Here is a 19,384-nt window from a genome sequence, read left to right as displayed (position 1 = left end):
GCAATAACAGAGACTATGTGTGTCTGTGTCCATGTGATTTCCCTGAATTGGGAACAAGAAGCTAACATTTAAACCATGAATTAAAGGATAAGAAGCAGGAGTTATCATTTGAAGACAGAGTGTTCCAGTGTGGATGTTATTATCTTGTGCAAAGGCTCAAAATAGGAAAGAGCTTTGCAAATCGGAGGAAAGAAGGAACCGCCAAAAGAGACTGAAGACTATGGGATGCCAGGCAAGTGCTGGGTACTGAGGATACATGGTGAACAGGAGCTTTTCTATCTTTCTATCTTGTCCAGGAGCTCACAGTGGAATGTGGTAGAAATGAGAGGATGTAAGTTAGCAATCAAATGCTTTGGCCATTTGCTATTATTTTTTTTTTTTCTTTAGGATCTGATTTCTGCTTTATAGTTACTAGCCCCAGATTTCTTCTCAGGGCACGTCCTCCCTGTCCCATCCCTATGCTGGCTTTAGAATCCCAGTCTGTGCCATTAACGCTCCTAGGAACACTCCCCCTCCCACATCAGTGATTCCCCCTTCCTCCCCCTCCCACCCCTGGCTTTTGAAGCTCAAAGGTCAGGAGGAGGAGCAGGGCACTGCATGCTGGTGCTGGCTGTGGAGATAAGATCCTTCAGGGTGCTGACTTATTGAGCACAGGAAATGCCTCCTTAAAAGAAGAGATAGAGTTTATGGCTCCAGGGAGGTGAGAGATAGGAAGCTGCAAGGCCAACTAGGAAGCCCACAGGGTTCTGACTGAGTTGATCTCCAAGACTAGGACACCCCTAGGTGGTTAGATGAGCCGGTAGTTAGGACTGTTCTGAAAGGGAGCTATCCAGGGGTCACCTCCTCCTCTCTCCTTCCCCAGCTGAATGGGTTCTTAGCAAGGAGACTGGGATAGCTCCCAGCAAGGGCAGCCTCGGGGAAAGAAGGGGCTTTCCTTCAACCTTCCTGGTAGGATGTGGTCATTGAAAGTTCAAAGGGGAGAAGGAGAAGAACTGTCCTGGGAAGAAAGACTGGGGTGCGGGGGGGGGGGGCGGGGGGGGTGATCTGGGGGAATAGAGAGGACACAAGAAGAGTGATGGGAAGGTGGGCTTTCTTTCTTTCTTTCTTTCCTTCCTTCCTTCCTTCCTTCCTTCCTTCCTTCCTTCCTTCCTTCTGTGCCTGGGCATGTTTATCTGCATCTCCTTGATTTTGGTGGTTCTCAGAGTGGTGCAGCTGCCCACCAAGAGGGTTGTTGGCAGTTTGTATGGGAGTGTTTGGGTCCCTGTAATGACTGGCAGAGTGGGGATTGGGACCCAGCCCAGGGATAGTAAATATCCTGCACTGCCTGGGACAGTTCCACATAATGAAGAATTGTCCAACCCAAAGTCAACAGTGCTCCCCTTCCAGTAAGAAACACCTGTTGGAGGCTCTGGTCTCCCCCCTTCCTTGTCTGCAGCCTGAGATGTGTACTTCTGCAGGGCCCCTGGGCTTTTGCAATCTGTAGGATCTGACAGGTGCAATGTTATGAGCTTATTTCTGACCCAGGAAAGGTATGGGATATGGGTGACATGTAAGAGAGCAGGTAGGATTGGAAGGGACAAATCACTTAGGCCAACTCCCTCATTCCACAGATTAGAAAACTCACGTCCTGAGAAGCTTTATGGTTTATGCAACTTCAGTCGGCTAAGTAGTAGAAAAGCCAGTGGGATGAGAATATATAGGATATAAAGTATAATTCTCAATTTTTTCCCCTCCAGGTACTTTCTGAAGTACACCAAGTTGACCGGAGGTAATGAAAACATATGAGTAACTGTTTCAAATTATTTTCACATTTTGGCTTATCAAAAATGTACTGCAGGCTTTTCTTAATCGGGATTCAGCAGAAAACGTGTTAGGTGCTGCTCATGTAACAATAATGAGGTATGTTTATGCTGTCAGGGAGAGCCTGGCTAGGGGTGGTGCTTGGACCACTAGGTCATTTCCATGCTCCATGTCCTTTCCCACAGTGTCCTCTCTCAGCCACACGAGCTTGTCTTCTGTTCCCCCAACATGCCAGGGTCTCTCTTCCTGAGGGTCTTTCTCAAGCTCTCCTACCTGCCTGGAAGAGTCCTACCTCTTCACCCCCATGGGCCTTCTTCCCTTTAGGAAACTCAACCTCTCTCACTCTTCATGTCTCCATCTTGCCCTTCCTGCTTCAGGGCCATTCTATGGACAGTCTAAGAAAGACTTACTTTCCAAGGGAGTCCTACCCAGTGTCCCTCCCTCCGGGCAGCATGCCAATTTCTTCATACGGATGCATAATACTTCATTATGTTTGTATCATGCCTACATCATCTATTCCAGGACTGTTCAACAGAAATATAAATCGGGCCATGTATGGAATTTACCAATTGATAGTAACGACATAAAATAGAAATAGGGAAAATGAACAATGTAATTGATATGTTAATAACATGTCACCTAACCCAATATCTAAACACAGAACTCCAAACGTTGTCTTTGCAACACGCTGCCCAGCCCACGTAGGAATGACCTTACATTCTTATTCTTTGGCACCAAGTCTTCAGAATGTGGAATATGTTTCCACTTTTAGCACATCTCTTGCCATGTTTCAATGTCACATCTGCAGGGACAGTTTGCTGATTTCTCAGTAAGCTAAGTTCTTTGCACAGGGTTAAGCTGATATTTGCTGAATGAATGAATGAAAGAGATAGGTGCGATGGTAGCTGTGATGGAGCACAGAGCTGGGCACTTGGGGAACCTTTAGGTTTGGGGATAGGTTGGGGGTGGTGGGAACATTGGGGAAAGTTGCCTGGAGTTGATCCCTGAGCTGAGGCTGAAGTGAACGGGGTCACCCTGGCAGGACAGGTGTGACAAAGGGCATTTCAGTCCCAGGCAACAACGTCAGTAAAGATACAGAGGCATAAAACAGCGACCTTGTGAGTGGCAACCGCCTTTGACTGGAGACTCAGAATGAAACATGGGAGTCATCTTTGACTCTGCCCACACCCAGTTTGTCAACAAATTCTGTCATCTTTATTTAAAAACTGAATAAAACCTGACTACTTTTCTCCACCCCTGCAATCCGAGCACCATGACGGTTTGCATGGGTCACTGCACCCCGGGATCTGCCTGCTTCTGTCTTCATGCCTTGTCGTCTCTAATGCAGCAGCACAAAAAATCCCGTTGACGCTCTAGGTTATATCATTCCTCTGCTGTTAACCCCAGGGGCTTCCCATTGCACCCAGGGAAAGCAGTCTTTGCCATGACTGTGTATAAAGTCCATAAGGTCTATGTCTCTTCCGTTCCCCCTCCCTCTCTAACCTCTTCCTCTTCTTCTCTTGTGCCCTGTGCTCCAGGCACACTGGGCTCCTTGCTGTTCCACAAACAGAGTAGTCATGCTCTGACCACAGGGCCTTTGCAGCTTTGGGTTATCTGCACGGCTTTCTCCTCATTTCCTCCAGCCTTCTCAGATTTGCCTTCACTGAATAACCCTTTTCAAACCTGCAAGCCTCCCTGCCTCTCTCCACCCTCTTCTCTGAACCTCCTAGTCCTCCCTTGATGAATTTGTCTTCCTTGCACGTGGCACCACTAGACTTAGTACTTGTTGTTTAGATGCTGTTTTTCTTTGTGCATCTCTGTTCACCTCACCGGTGTAGAATCCTCCAGCAAGGATTTTCGTTTTGTCCCCTGTGCTTGGGTGAATGAGTGGACTGAGTTTTAGGGACCTGCTAACAGATTCATTAGATGCTGGGGATGAGCGAGAAGAGGAAGGGCAAGATGACTTGCGGGTGTCTGCCCATGGGTGTCTGTAGAGTAAGTTTGTTTCAGACCAAAAGTCAATTTCCACTTCACCCTCCTCAACCTTGGGTGAGGTGGGTCAGCCAAAGCCTCACTCTTCTGATCACCCTGGGTGTCTCAAAACCAGCCATAGATCAGTCTGGCCCAAGAGAGTCTGTCCTTCTGCATCATCTGCCAAGGTTAAAGTTTCTAACACTTTTTTAAAAGACGGTTCCTGTATTTGGTGTGGGTTAAATTGTATCCCCTAAAATGATATGTGGAGGCCTGGCACCTGAGAATGCCACTTAGTTTGGAAATGGGATCTTTGTAGATATAACCAAGTAGAGCTGAGGTTTTCCATGTCGGCCTGAATCCCATATGGCTGGCGACCTTAGAAGATGGGGAACTGCTCTGTGGAGACAGACACTCAGGGACAGGGATGACAGAGGCAGAGACTGGAGTGACTTGTCTGTAAGCCAGGGAGCTCCAGGTCTGACTGCCTCCATGAGAAAACAGGATGGAGTGACTCAGGATGTTCTTCCGGGTTTCAGAGGGAGCACGGCCCTGCTGACACCTGGAGGTTGGGCTTCCAGCCCCCGCAGTCGGAGACAATCGGTTTCTGTCCTTTAAAGTTTGTGTTGCTTTATATGGCAGCCCTAAGAAACAAATAAACAACAAAAAAGAATCCATCAGTGGCTTTAATTCTCACAGCAAATACATTATGTTGTACAATTTGTATTCAATTTCCATTTCCATTTAGAAAATCTTTGGGGAAATGTCATTGCTATGGTGCGAATATGCTTTGTCCCCTCCCAAACTCCTTGTGATTTGGTGCCATTGTGACTGTCACTGGGGGGGGGGCAGGGCCTCTCAGGGGTGATCTGGTTGGTAAAAGAGATGGATGTCTCTCATGGGAGTGGGCTCATCTCTGTGAGATCGGTTCCTTATGAATCAAAGCTGCCCCTAGTGTTGGCACTTCCCCTTCTGTCTTTCTGCCATGAGTTGAGTGCATGTGCCCCTCGCAGCCACCCCCCCTTGAACCTCCAGCCTCCAGAACCATGAGTTAAAATTTATATTTCTTTATAAATTACCCAGACTTAGGTGTTCTGTCATAGCAACAAATAATGACCTGAGACAATCAATTCATATGATATTAAGATCATAAATATTTCAGATTCTTTTATAGCCACATAATATTGATTAAAATAACAAAAGTGCATAAATACTAATTTTCAAAGCTTGAACACTTGCCTAATCTTTTTTTGTGCAGACAGAATTAACAGTGTTTCCTTTATGCAGTGTAACTTAGATAGAATCTCCAAATTCTAGTTTAACTTTGTACCGATACTTTCTTCCACATAAACAAAAGCAAAAATGTTAGTATTTCTGTCATGTTTCTTATAGTTATTCCCCCGCCTCCCGCAACGTTAGTTGATAAATTCCTAAGAGCAAAGACAGGCCTGTTACTTGCTATCCCCACAGCATCTTCATACAGTGGCTACTTCCTAAAGTTGTTGCTTCACTAGGACAAACATTCCTAACTTTACAGGATAGGATTATAATTGGTGAAAGAGGCTACATTTCTATACTTCTATACTTTTCCAGTAACAAAAAACACTGAAAGTGACACATTCGTCTTGAGGTTTAAAAGCAAAAATCTCACAGAACAAAATGCCTTCTTCAGCTCCTGGATGTGTGAACAAGTACTTCTTGTCTCTTTGTCACATGCAAGACCGTGCTGAGCATATGGCCTCCCGCCCTCTCTGCCACGTATGCTCCAGAAGAGGAAATGAAACATCTACATCAGGAAACACACCTTCACTTAATTTGCCTTTTGTGGTAGAAAAATCACCGAGAGAGCAAAGCCCTGGGGGTGTTAGGCTGGTTTCTGCTACAAGTTAGGGGTATATCAGAGTCATTGACTCTCTCCACTTCTTTATCTCTACTTCCAGACCTCAAATACTACGAACAATTTGACTTTAGGAAGGCATGTCAGGTATATCTCTTCCGAACACAAGTGACTTAGAACGTGACTCACAAATTGGGGGAACTAGGAATTTTTTTAGGGGGGGGCTCAAAAAATTTGAAAAGATAGCTAGCTTCAGGCATGGCTGGATTCAGCTATTAACATACATGCCTCAGGATGCACTGTCTCTCTCCAGTTCTCAGGGCTTGTGTCTCTCTTCTTTAAGGGATTTTCTGATCCACCTGTGGGTCACTGCCAGGGCACATTCAACAGCACCCATGGGACACCTGGCATCCACTTCTGGTTTGCTCCCCCCTGAGCTTTGCTTCATCTCTGGCTGGTGATCTGTGCTGTGCCGCCGGTGAGCGGCCACTTCCGGCCTGCACTGCAGAACTTCATGCTAATACAAAAGCATTGATGGGTAGAAGTGGGACACTAAAGCACTGTGTTAGGCACTCTGGGTCAGAAGAAAAGGAGGTGAACATGGAGTGCTTGCACCCCAGGTCCTCCAGACTCGTTTGCAGAGTAGAGCATATTGAAATGTGCAATTGGAAGCCAGGATATGATTGAAGGACCAAATGGCTTCTGTAGACAAGGTGTGTCACAGAGGTTGGGGAGGGAGAGGTCGTTGCCATAAGGAATGAGACAGAATTCACAGCAGTTCTGGCTCTTGCTGGGAAGGACATCGAGGGGTCAGCACTGGGAGTGGTGAGTGGCCCTGAGATGGTGGGAGGTGGTCAGGAGGGTGAAGCTTAGGGGAGAGGAAAGACCCCAAAGTTAATCTACATGAGACACCTTGACTTGGATGGTGGCAAAGGGGCAACCGTCAAGAGAAGCCAAGGGAAATCAAGGTGTCTCCCCCAGATTTGGGCTCAGCCACCTGAGTGGAAGGTGGTGCCATTTATGGAGGGGAGGAAGGCTTGTTGCGGGGGAGATAATGTGGAGCAGGGGCATGAAGATGTGGGCTTTGATCATGTTAAGTTTGGGATTTTTTTAGACATCGGGGGAGATGTCCAAGTGACAGCTGGGTAGGGACAATGCCTGGTTGCAGGTACATTTGCGAGTCATTGGCATTTCCAGAGTCAGAAGTCAGGTTAATATTACTGCTGGAAAGTGTGGAGCAAGCAGAGAGGAGAGGAGGGAAGCAGAAGGGAGGGGATGGCAAGAAGAGAGAAGGTAGGGGAGGAAGCAGGGAAGAGGGCCCTGCAGCAAGCCTCAGGTGGGCCTGAGAAGCTGATGGAGAGAGGAAGAGTGGGTAGAGAAGGCAGTGTCTGGAGGGCGAGATCAGAGCCCTTCAAGAGGGGAAGAGGGAGCTACGTTGGATATTCCCAGGAGTCATATAAAGAGAGTAAAGTGTCCAAAATGCATTTAATTTTTAAAAACCAACCTCACAGGTTTTCAGGAGCATCTGTTTCATGTGAACAGAAACATCTTTTCTCAGATAATTAACTTATTTGATTTAATAGAAAATCAATTTATTTTGATTTGTGCAAAGATGTTTGGAGAGAATCAGCTTCTGATGGGATGAGCAAGAGCAGGTCACTGGGGACCTTGGGCCTGGCTGGCTGCCTTGTCACATGGTGCTGCTTTTCTGTAACTAGCTGCGCTGCTGTGAGTCAGCTCCTCCTTCTTTGGGGCTTCCATGTTCTTAATCCTAAAGTGAAGAGATAGACCAGATGGCTTGCAAATCCTCATCTATCTCAAGAATACTTGATTCCACGACCCCAGTTTGGAGCATCAATCTAGCCCTTATTAAAATGCACCCATGTCAATAAAAATCTCTTTGTTTTTGGTTCCAAAATTTGCCTAATGTGAGCATTGCCTGCTAGGATGGGCAAAGGAATATTTTTATTGCCAACTTTTCATTTCATAATCTTAGGAAAGCAGTTCCAATTGCAAGATGTGAGATCCCCATATTCAGACTTCCATCGTTTTTATGGCAGCTTAAAGCCTGTTCTATGTTAGAAATTAAAATTTTACTTTACTAGGGGATACTATGACTAGGTTGCCTATGATAAGAGTTCCTTGTCTTTTGAAATTTACCATATTCTGGCTTTGTGTTACTGGCTGAGTCTGAGCTCTGAGTTTCTAAAGAAAGCCCATGTTGAAGGCTATTTGTGGTGAGGCCAGTTGCTGTTCCCAGGACCACACCAATTATGGGCTCCACTCAGGAGCCTGACCAGGTTTTCATTATCTACACCTGGGAAAAGGTAAAGCCCAAGCAATACAGCTCCACAAAAATATTTTTACAGCCTGCTAGCTCTCATGAGTACTCCCAAGTGATTTTTAAATGAAGGCTGTAGAAATTTGTAATATTAATCATGTAGAGTGATAGTGGATTAATGATTACTAGAATAGGAACTAATACATTACCCGCTGACTAATGTTCCCATGGAAAATGTAGCTGCCGGGGTTACACATCATTTGTTAACCGAGACCTAAGTCTTCCCAACCTTTCCTAATAGTCCAGTCTACTTTTAGAGACAGAGTTCTTCAAGTAACAAATGGAATCCATCATTACTGGGCATTTAATTAATCTAGATACAGTGACTTCTTTTGGTTCCCAGAATTAATTTTTAACACCCCCCTTTTTGGTACCAAAGATTGAACTCAGGGGTGCTTAATCACTGAGCCATATCCCCAGCCCTTTTTCATTTTTTATTTTGAGACAGAGTCTCAGTATGTTGCTTTGAGTCTTGGTGAGTTGCTGAGGCTGGTTTTGAACTTGGGATCTTTTTGCCTCACCTCCAGAGACACTGGGATGATAGGCATACACCATCACATCTGGCAGGAACATTCTTGCTTGGTTGAAAAGATACACATGTGAACATTTGTCAATATCAACAATATCAAAACCCTAGATGACAATTATAGATATTAAGTACACAGCTAGATTTTTCATTTGGTGAATTTTTGTTTAGAGCAACCACCTAGGGTAAGGTTTTCCTTTGATACCGAAAGCGGATCCAGGTACTTGAGAAGCCAGAGGGAAATTGGAACAGAGAGCAAGGCCAGAAGCAATGGACTTTGGGTTGCAAAGTTCGTTAAAGGTGTGGCATTGATTTGAAAGATAGGCTTGATATTTTAAAGTTATTATAACCCAACTTTGAGTTTCATTCCATTAAGCATTTGTTGAACGACAAAGCAAATTCACCCCCAACTAAGTGCTGGGGTTTAAAAATTATATAAATGCTAAAGATGGAAGTGATGCAGATGTTGCTGGCATCACTGATTGAATAATTATCATTGAAAGCGTCGTCTCAAACCATGTGGCAGGTGCTATGGTGGAGGCAGCCCTGCTGGTAGGCCTGTGGGCACCTCGATACTCATTCTGGTAAAAGGCAGTTGCTATTCTATGGCTCAAATTTTGACCAATGGAAGGCTGAAGACAGGAAGGAGCCAACAGGAGGAGCCCCACTCCTCCTTCCTCCCAGGGACCATCTTGGGGAACAGTGGTTTCACACACCCTCTTGAGAGGGGCCGCACAGCACTGAGCAGCTACTTTAGCAGAGAGGTCGTGGCTTCCCTGGTAACACACCATCTTGTATTTGCCTCTTGCCTTTCCTGCCTCATGTTGCTTCCCCCCACCGTCTGCCCAGGCTTTGTACCCCTTGACAATGTGCTAACATCTAGGGGTACCCATCTGTCTCCTAGAGGATCGAGGCTGCCAGCTGCTCTTTAAATACTTGGAATATTATTTCTCAGTGCTGAGGTGGTACCCAACCTAAGGGGGAGTGTGTTGAGGGCTGGGGAAGGGAGATGAAATCAGGAATAGCTTCCAGAAGGAGGTGACCCTTCTAGAAGGAAAAGTATGCTAGCCAGGCAAAGGGGGGCTGATGAAAGATGAAACAACGTAAGCCAAAAAACAGGGCCACCAAGTCATGCTGCATTCAGAGAGCAAACTTCCATTTGGAAAGCCGGAGGAGATGGGAGTTTTGAGGTCTTCCTAACACTACCACTGGGGTGGACAGAAGGCTGCTTCATCTTCTCTCAAATGAACCTTCCAGTGAGAAGGAGGTAAGTAAAGACAGGGTTTAACAGTATCCTGGAATTTGTTCATATGTGGCCTGAGGACTGACTGGCTCACAGGCATGTGCCTTTAAGTATTGGCCTGCTCAGTGGATTTTTTGTTTATTTTTCTTGGTTTTCCATCAGTTTTATATGAAAATCAGAACTCTAGTTTCCCTTGTGCAGTCAGATCTGGATGTTATTTCCATCTGGAAACAGATGAGTGGGGCTAAGCGGCAGCTGCCCACTGCACAAAGCAGAGGGGCTCAAGTGTGTGCAGACCCCGCCACTCCGTCACCTCGTACCTGTCACCCTTTGGCTTTACCTTGTCCCTCTGGCATTTGGGTTTGTCATTCTGGGAATTATCCTGAGGTTATCCTGAGCTGTAAGAAAACTGTCTACATATGTTACCACATTTAGTTTACTTAGCCGATAAAGCAATCTACAAATATTTTTGAAGAGCCACCTTATTTTTTTTTCCCCCAAACCAACGTCGGCAAAGTTTGTCTAGCATCTAGAAATACACTATGCTATGGTTGGGAAGCCCTAGCCTGGCTCCTGATCTTGACTCTGCCACAGCTGTGCAGTGCAGAACACAACTTCTGCAGGTCTCGGTTTCCTCATCTGAAACTGAGAAGGTATCACTCAGGGCTTTATTTGCACACAACAAGAACTGAGAACCGACACCAGTGAGCCTAAGGATTTGTTTTAAAGGTACAGTTAAACAATATTGGATAATCCACAGACGTTCTGAGAAGGTTGTTGAACTAGGTGGGAAAACAAGATCACCAAAAAAATCATGCAGCAAAATCGAATCAGTGAAAAACCATTGCTCCCCTTGGACATCTCTGCAGCCCCAGGAGCTCACTGTTGTGACCTCAAGATTCACACTGTCTGCCTCTTTTGGTCACCAGCTCCTGATTCGTTTTTTTTTTTCTTGGTTTTCCATCAATTTTTATATGAAAATCAGAACTCTAGGGGGCAGGGAACAGAGCAGAAACCTAAATTCTGAGACCAAATGTAAAAGTCAGATTTGGTGGTTCTCAGCGACAATGGGGAACTTCCAAGGGGTGGGACGGGGAGGAGTGAGGTGGTCAGAGATGGTTTCTCTTCGGGTGCCAGCCCATCTGAAGAGTGAAGCCTAGACAGGAAGGAAAATGGGAAAGAGGACATTTGCATTTACAGGTTTCTTTTTTCTTTTTAAATTTGGGTTTGTTTTATTTAAGTTTAATGTTGATTCCATGCTGTGTGTCAGTAAGAACAATACAGAATCTGTGTCTGTGGCTCCAGTCAGATATCCAGTAGTACAAATTAGCTTCAAGTTACACAACTGAACAAAAGAGGTTGAGCAAGCAAAGGAGAGTAGGGGAGGCAGGGGAAAAGAGAAGAAGAATTGAACACCCATGCAGGCTTCTCATACCACCTTCAATTCTTCAGAGGGAGGGTAAAAGTAGGCAAGAATGAGCAGCCACGGATTGTTGAGCTGTTACCAGCACAATGCTTTTCAGCAACATTTCAGCACAATTTGAAACACTTTTTACAGCAAAACCATAGCAAAAAACCTCCCCGCAAATGACCTTTAACCACCTCAAGCTAACATCCAATTAAGTTTAAACATTGGTATAAAATTCAAACGATTAGAAAAAGGAAAAAAAAATGATACCATATATGCCTCTCAAGTGTGATCACTCTCTCTCTCTCAGGTGCATCACCTAGAAGTCTAATGGCTTTCAAATATAATTTCCATTTCTAATGGTGATCTTCTGGCCCAGAGACGGTACAGTAATGCTGAAAAAGCCTCTATGCAGTCCTGTTAATGTCTTAAAGAACCTAAAAGCTGGGACCAGTAAATCCACAGAAATTCACTCTTGCCTTTAAGAACTTTTGGAAATGGTTAAAAAACAAGCAAACAAAGAAAAAACAAACAAACAACAACAACAACAACAAACATTGAGGGGGTGGGCAGGGACCAGAGAAACCTAAATTCTGAGACCAATTATAAAAGTCAGATTTGATGGTTCTAGGTGACAATGGGGAACTTCCAAGGGGTGGGACAGGGAGGAGTGGGGTGGTCAGAGACGGTTTCTCTTGTTGGCTTTTATGTCTCACTGATTTCACCTTCACATCCTGCAGCTCTTCTTTGTTCTGCTCTTCACCATGGCCTTTACACCAATCCTAATAAACAGAGTGCAACAATTTAAAGAAGGATCTTAAGTAAGTGGCAGTGAGATTTTGGAAATTGGTCTTGATAATGCAAATCTCTGAGTTTATTTTTGTGCTAAGTAATATTATTGATAAAAATAAACTTACCCTTTCTGTTGCTGGAGGCCAGACTCTTTGGTAAGCACTTTGGAGGAGTCTGTTTACTTAAACATGGCATAGCCCTCAGGAAAGAGATAGGAACTATTATCAATTTACAGATTAGGATCCTGAGGCACAAAGTGGTTAAATGCCCAGAGGTTAGGGTAAATAGCCAAATGAGGACTTGAAGTCAGGCCACTACCCTGTTCTGAGAGCTACAGGATGAGCCGGGAAGTGGATGACTCTGCAGTTATGGCACCTGCTACCTTCATGACTGATTTGGGATTAAGCATCAGATATGGGGGTGAATGCTCTAGGATACTTATTGTCATGCCAAGTAGTCATGCTGTGTAGTTCAGAGCAGGGTTCTTCCTCCACACTGTTGGCATTTGGAGCTGTCCCGTGTATTGTAGGATGGCATCTCTGGCCTCCACCTACTAGATGCCAGTAGCATCTTCTCTGGTGGTAACAACTGAAAGTGTCTCCAGACATTGCCAAACGTCCCCTGGTCACACACCACTGCCCATGTGTAGAGCAACTGGTATAGAGAGTTACAAAGTAGCTCAGTGAGAGGCCCATTAATAATTGCCAATGTGATGAAATGATGTGACTCATCAGCTCTGGCTTGTTTCTGTGGGTATTTTCTCGAAATATGGAGTCATTGATTGTTAATAGCGGGTGTGCCTTGCTTCTCATATCAGCAATAAATACACAGTACCATCTGGTACCAGCTACAGGATTTGAATTCAATATGTGGTAAATCTTTAACTTTGTGGCTTACTTATAAACTGAACAACCAGCCCCTTATTTTCTAGAATTCAGTGGCCACACTAGGAACAAGAATATTGGCATTTTAGCTCAGCAGGAAATTATAATCATTTTGAATTTCTGTAAGTATTTAAGCCAGTCCACATTTATTTCTTGACTTGGTGTTTGATCATAATGGGAATTTTTCTTGGTTCTATGTAAAACTAGAACAGATTATAAACTAGGTTCTTTCTCTACATTTAAATATGTTTTGAGGACTTTACAGACAAAAATTAATAATTATGACTATGATATATTAATATACCATAAAACATTGAAGAACAAAAATTGGACAAGTTCTCTTTCAGGAGGGGCTTCTGGTCCTTAAATCACTGACCTCAGAGTCTAGCAGGAGTATCATTCTAATTTAGTGCACCCTTGTCCTCTGTGACATCTCCCTAATAATTCTGTAGCAGCCAAAATATCCTTCACTTACTTAGGATATATCACAATATTCAAACTTAGTAGAAAATTCTTTCCTTCTCATTGTTTCCAGAATCTTCACTGAGATGATCTATTTCCTCTACTAGCATCTTATACCCATCTCTGCATTCTACTTTACATTCCATTGAACTATCTCAACCCTACCAGTCTGTAAATCACTGAAAAGTAGGATCATGCTTATTCAACAGTGTGTTCCCAAATACTTAGCACGGTGCCTTGCACATAGCAACCCTTAGTCTATGTTTTCCTTAAATCAGTTCTTCCCAGATTAATTTCAGATTTCTAGACTCAAGGATTCAGTCATTTACTAACACTATTTTTGCTGCTGGGCCCTGAGGATCAACTTTGGTGGTGGGATCTTAGTATGGAATGTTTCCCTTCTCTTCCACTATTTATAAAGTGAGATATTTTCCTCTGCAATTTTTGTTAGCATACTTAGGAATTAATCGTGATCACTCCATCTTCCTGGTGGAGTCCAGGAAGCGATCTTGATCCCTACGCTGTAGGTAGGCTGGGTCAGGATTATGTGCCTTTCACACACACAAAGAAAATCCAGCTGCTTGATTTCCAGGTGCTTGAATTCCACAGAATTTTTTAGCCTTCAAAAGCTTTGCAGTTTCACGTCAGATATGGGCTCTTTGGGTTTTCATCCTGAGTGGTCTGGAAAACGTGCCTTGACAACCTGCCTCATCCCGGCTCCTGACAAGCCCTGCTGTTAGCTCCTGAGGATCCTAGTGTGGACACTGATGCTGTCTCAGCAGGCAGATAGTGAGGGACTGTTACTGCAGTTCAGTTTCACTCCCTATCTCCTGTGTGTCGAAAATAGGTCTTAGTTCAGATTAAAGCTGGTGGCTGTTTAGGGGGTTGAATATATTCATATGTGAATATTCACATACACACAAAAATCCAGCTGCTTGATTTCCTTAGGTAGGCATAAGCCTTGTGTGCGTGCAGGTGCACGTGCGCCTTCTTAAGCCTCCCAAGTAAAAGACTCTGCATTTGGCCGTTTTCTGTTTAGAGGCAGTCATCTGGGGGCAGTGGCTTCTCCTGGGAAATGTTCCCTCCTGAAGGTTTCTTCCTCCCCTGTTTCACATCAAGATCTGCGAGAGGGAGCTACAAGGACTCCAAGAACTCTTTCTTCACATAGCCTGGCTTTCAAAACTTGCTTGCCAGGACTTGAAAATCCAATTGTCCTGCTAGGACTTGAAAATCCAATTTTCTATCCAATCTTGACTTTCTTCTTGCCTTTCTTTGTAATAATTCTTATTTTTTTTCAAAGGTAAATAGATGTCTTTGGTTTCTTGATTTTTTCACCTGGCTTTTGCTTCCTGGGCCCTACCTTTTCTAGGCACATGATTCAATTAGCTATATATGGATGAAAGTTTGCATATACAGTATGTACATGAAGGAAAGGAAAATGAAGAAAAAATTACTATATAATTTCTTAAAAGATGAGGTCATTAATTAAATCTAAAAGGAACAGAATTCCACGTTTCTGTACAGGAAGGAACACATGCTTCCATGGACGTGAGTCGCCCAAGTAGCCAATTGACATTTTCCTGGAATTGGTTATGGTTATAGCCAAGAAAGTAACCTATCTCTCACTTATATCTTGTTTATAGAGGTCACAAAACCATCCTACTACACTTGAACCTAATCCATGATCATAGTTAATACTAGTAACAAACTTGTATTTCTTGTTAGACACTTGAGAAATTACGTGTTGCTAAAGGTGTTATGTTTGAATGACATAATGTAGAAGGAAACAAAAAACAATTTCATTTCAGCCAAGTTCCAAGCCACTGTAACAATATATCTAAATAAGCTAAAAGTATCTGAGGTGGACCAATGCCATAAGAATTACATAAGCTCAGATAATTTCCACATTGGCCCAATAGTGTGTAATTCTTTGTATCATGACTGTCTTGATTGTAAACAAGAGATGGAGAAATTAATTTCCTTGGTCTATATGAATTTTTCAGAACTGCCGTTTATTTCTTGTACTAAAGGGCCTAAGTTGGGGAAGTTATTCAGCATCTGCAAGAGAATTATTATATTTTGTCAGAAATTATTCACTTATAGAGATAGAATTAGACACTAGAAATTATCTTTGTTCAAACTCCTAATTTTTCAAATGCATCTCAACACATGTTTATTGAGTCCCCGAGGCTCCAAGATGCCTGATAAGTCAACCTTCACTGCACGTTAGAATTACCTGGAGATATTTCATAAATATGCAGACCTGGGTTCCAACACCAGGAACTTTGATAGAGCTGATCTGCTATGAGGCTTGGACATGGTGACTTAATGCTTTTTTTTTTTTTAACAAACAGTAGCACTGGAAATTTTTATTCTGTTTTATCCCTTGAAGATTACCTATGTATTTAAATTAATTTCATGAAGAAATGAAAAGAAAAAATGAGAGGAACTCTCCAGGGGACTCTTCACTTTCATGGACTTTTTTCCGTTCATTCTTTTGCCTCTGTTTTTTCTACTGGTCCAACCTCTTGAAAAATAAAACTGAATTCCAACATGGACCATCCTCATTCAGTCATTACTCCTCCTCATGGATACTGTGAAAATATTTTCAATTAAGGATAAAGAAAACTTTGTAGCTACACAACTTAAGCAGTGGCCTGGACCTATCAAGAGGCACAAATGATGACCTTGAGATTGTACAAACCTCAGTTGGACCACTGCCCAGAATGCCTAAGTGAAACAATTTCAAAGAAGAAGCAACAGTGTTTGGTCCACTAGCTGCTGAGATAAATGAGAGAAAGAATTTCAAGGACTGTAAGGCCTGAGAAAATGGTTTGGATGAAAGTCAACAGTTAGAAACGGAATAACTTAAAGGTTTTAAATATAGAAATCTTGTGTGAGATCAGCCCCTGGTGGTCACCTTGACTACTACAGTTGCCAGAGTTTGGAGGGGAGGTGGCTTGATAGTGGAGTGTTCATGACACATCAGACTCACTAATGTTCCAAATGTAAGCTGACTCCAGATGGCAGACATACACCATTCTCTCTATGCAGGTCATATGATATTAATCTTTCTCTTCAGTTGCTTTCCTCCTTTGAAGAAAAAAAATCCCAGAAACTTCTTAAAAGGAAAATAATCCCACGTTATCTTGCCTTTTCCCTCACTCTATCCTCACCCTGGGATTCTTCAGAACCCTCCCACAGTGTCAGGATGCAAAGCTTTCCAGGTAGAGAAGCAGGGATGAGCACTGCAGAAATGGATGTTCTGTTTGCAAAGATCTGAAGGGATTCAACGGGAGGCAAGTGGAAGGATTTGCAAGTGTGAATTTATGAAGTGTGAGAGGCAGGGCAGGATGGACGGGGCTTTTCTGTCTAGCTCACATTTCCTTCATATTCAGCATAGACAAGGGTACAGATATGTTTATCCACTTCAAAATAAACACACTGCAAGTGTGACAGTGTTCACAATGCACCTCCGAAGCAGGGAGGCAGCAGGGAGGAGTGGGGACTCTGGCCTGTGGGAAGGTCTGTGTCCTGACTCAGTGAGGCAGGCTCTCCCCAGCTCCACTGACTAGTGTGGGAAAGGAGGGCCAAGAGGGCAGGACTTTCCAGAGTTTCCAGAGAATCCCCATATTTGGATTTTAATGAGAATTTTGCTCTTTATATCTCGTTTGTTCATCCATTCTGTTTACTGAACGCCTATTATGTGCTCACCTAAACTTGAGAACAAAACAAACAAAGACACCTGCTTTATTGGAGCCTTTAATCTAATGGGGGATTAATTAAAATGACTAGATCACTTATTAAATATTTTAGATGGTAATATGTGCCATCTCCATTTTACGGAGAAAAACAATGCAGGAAAGGGGGAGGCAGAAGGTTGTAGATGTACTACAACTTTGAATGAGGTGGACAGGGAAGGTTTAACTAACAAGGTGACATTTGTGAGCTCACATAACACATAACTCGTTCATTCATTACATTAAAATACTGAGCGCTTATGATGTGTGATATATGATTCAAGGAAGTGGAAATAGACAGATGAATGAGACGGACAAATCCTTCCCTCCAGGGAAAGACCAATGACAAACAAGAAACCAAAGAGGATGTCAGATAGTATTCCTTGCAATGACAGGCATAAACCAAAGTAGTGTTGCAGAGGGTGAGTGGCTATCTGAACGAGGTAGTGGGAGGAGAGAAGGCTCAGTGATAAGGAGCCTGTCATGCAAGGGTCTGGGGAAAGGCATCAAGGTGAAGGAGTAGCAAGGGCAAGAACTCTGAGGTGGGACCAAGCTAGGCCAAGATGTCAAGCAACCAAGGAGATGACCCGGTTCATGGGAACAGAGCAGAGCACTTCTGGTATGGAAACCCATGACCAAGTCAGGCCCAGCAAAATTGTGAAGTAGAAAATGTTTACAGTGACTTTCTCCTCTTTTGTTCTAGAAACCATTTTCTGATCTCATTTAATCCCTTAGTTCTTTATCTTTCAATCTTAACAGTTGAAAAAAGATGTGATAATTCACATAGACCCCAAGATACGAAGGCTAAAAAGGGATTATTCCTTCTCAGTGTATTTACATTTAAATTACAAAATGAATTTAATTATAAAATTTGATGGATCAGTTGTTTGAGTATTGGAGTATTTTATAGTTGGGGGAGTATATAATTTCCTACCGCTTCCATAACAAATTACCACAAACGTAGTGACTTAAGTCAATACAAATTTATTACCCTCTAGTTCAGGAGATCAGAAGTACAAACTGGGCTGTGCCAAGAATCCATTTCCTTTTTCTGCTTCTAGAAGAGAAATTCCTTGGCTTGTAGTCTCCCGTCACTCTAACCTCTGCTTCTGCCATCCTATCCTGTTCTCTCTGACCCTCCTGCCTCCTCTTATGAGGACCCTGTGGTTAGGTTGAGCCCATTTAGATAATCCCAGATAATCTTCTCATTTTAAGATCCTCAATTTAATTTTAGTTGCGAAGCCTCTTTTGCCATGAAGGTAACATTTTCAGGTTGTAGGGATTAGATGTGGAGCCATTATTCTTTCTACTATAGCACATGACATTCTGGGGTCTGTGAGTAAGGTCTTCAGACCCTACTAGTTTCAAGTTGCTTCTGCTCATTATTTCTGTTGAAAAAATGAGAATAAAAATATAAAAAATGAGATCTGTAGTCTTACTAAAGGGTATATTACTCAAGCCAGTTGGGTAATTTCTCTTAAGCCAATCTGATAAAGCCAGATAGAAGACATCTCATTGCACTTGTGTATTTGAACACATTGCTGGCCTACACAGCTTCTGGGATAGGGTTTCTAACACTCTGAAGTTTCTGACCTCTCTAGAGTTTGAAAGACAAAGATATAGTGAAGCAGAAATAGCAGACACCTGAATCAGGGACCTAAAAGGATGAACATTATTATTTACCAAAAAGGTTTAATGATGTAATGACTGAGTATATGGAGCCCAGTGAACAGTTGTTTTTGGTTTTCTGATGTTTGGGGAGCAGTCCTGGTTCTGAACTTCTCACCGAAAAGGACACTTAGCCTTGTGGGTTAATTTATGAACTATATAAAATTCTGATTTCCAAATTCTCAAAGACTGGTCACTTTGTGGGAAAAGGAGGTAGCTCAGTACTTTAATAAAAATGCAGCACTCTGCGTTTTCGTAAACCAAACTCTGTTACCAGTTTCTTCTCTGAAGGAATTGTTATTTGTGTTATTCCTGTTCATATAACTTTGACCCATTACCATTTCCTCTTTCAAATTTCTGATTTTTTCAGCTATTTAGTTAGAATCTTTTCTATTCCCCAAGGTCAAATTTACAAAGGTCTGTGCCTTCTCGATTTAGCAGGCGTAAGTTTAACTCTACTATCACCTGGTTACTTTTCTGTTGTAATATGTCCACATTATATTTAATATTTGTTAAGCAAAAAAGATAAGTTTAAGATAAGTTTAACAGGCACACTCTTGCTTAATTGCTAAGATAATGGTTTTCAGAGATTTAAAAACTAATTTGTCTTAATATTCATTGTTACTTAAATTAGATCCAAGACTTTGGAAGGATATGGGCTCTTCCACACTTAGAATTGTATAAACGTTATTTTCTGGCAGATTTGTGTTGT

The 19,384-nt window shown here is 42.9% G+C and overlaps 1 protein-coding gene across 1 annotated transcript in view; it reads left to right on the top strand.

Moving 5' to 3' along the window:
• Nucleotides 1-5: 5 nt before the first annotated feature.
• Nucleotides 6-19,384, top strand: part of Fam91a1 (family with sequence similarity 91 member A1) — a 60,017-nt gene continuing 40,638 nt past the window's right edge. Inside the window, exons 1-2 of the mRNA XM_078016729.1 lie at nucleotides 6-232; nucleotides 1,737-1,768. The gene's annotated coding sequence lies outside the window, so the exon portion shown is untranslated. The remainder of the gene's footprint in view (nucleotides 233-1,736; nucleotides 1,769-19,384) is intronic.

The sequence above is a fragment of the Ictidomys tridecemlineatus genome, chromosome 7 (genome assembly GCF_052094955.1).
Source record: "Ictidomys tridecemlineatus isolate mIctTri1 chromosome 7, mIctTri1.hap1, whole genome shotgun sequence".
Lineage (NCBI taxonomy): Eukaryota > Metazoa > Chordata > Mammalia > Rodentia > Sciuridae > Ictidomys > Ictidomys tridecemlineatus.
This window is presented reverse-complemented; position numbering and strand designations above follow the sequence as displayed.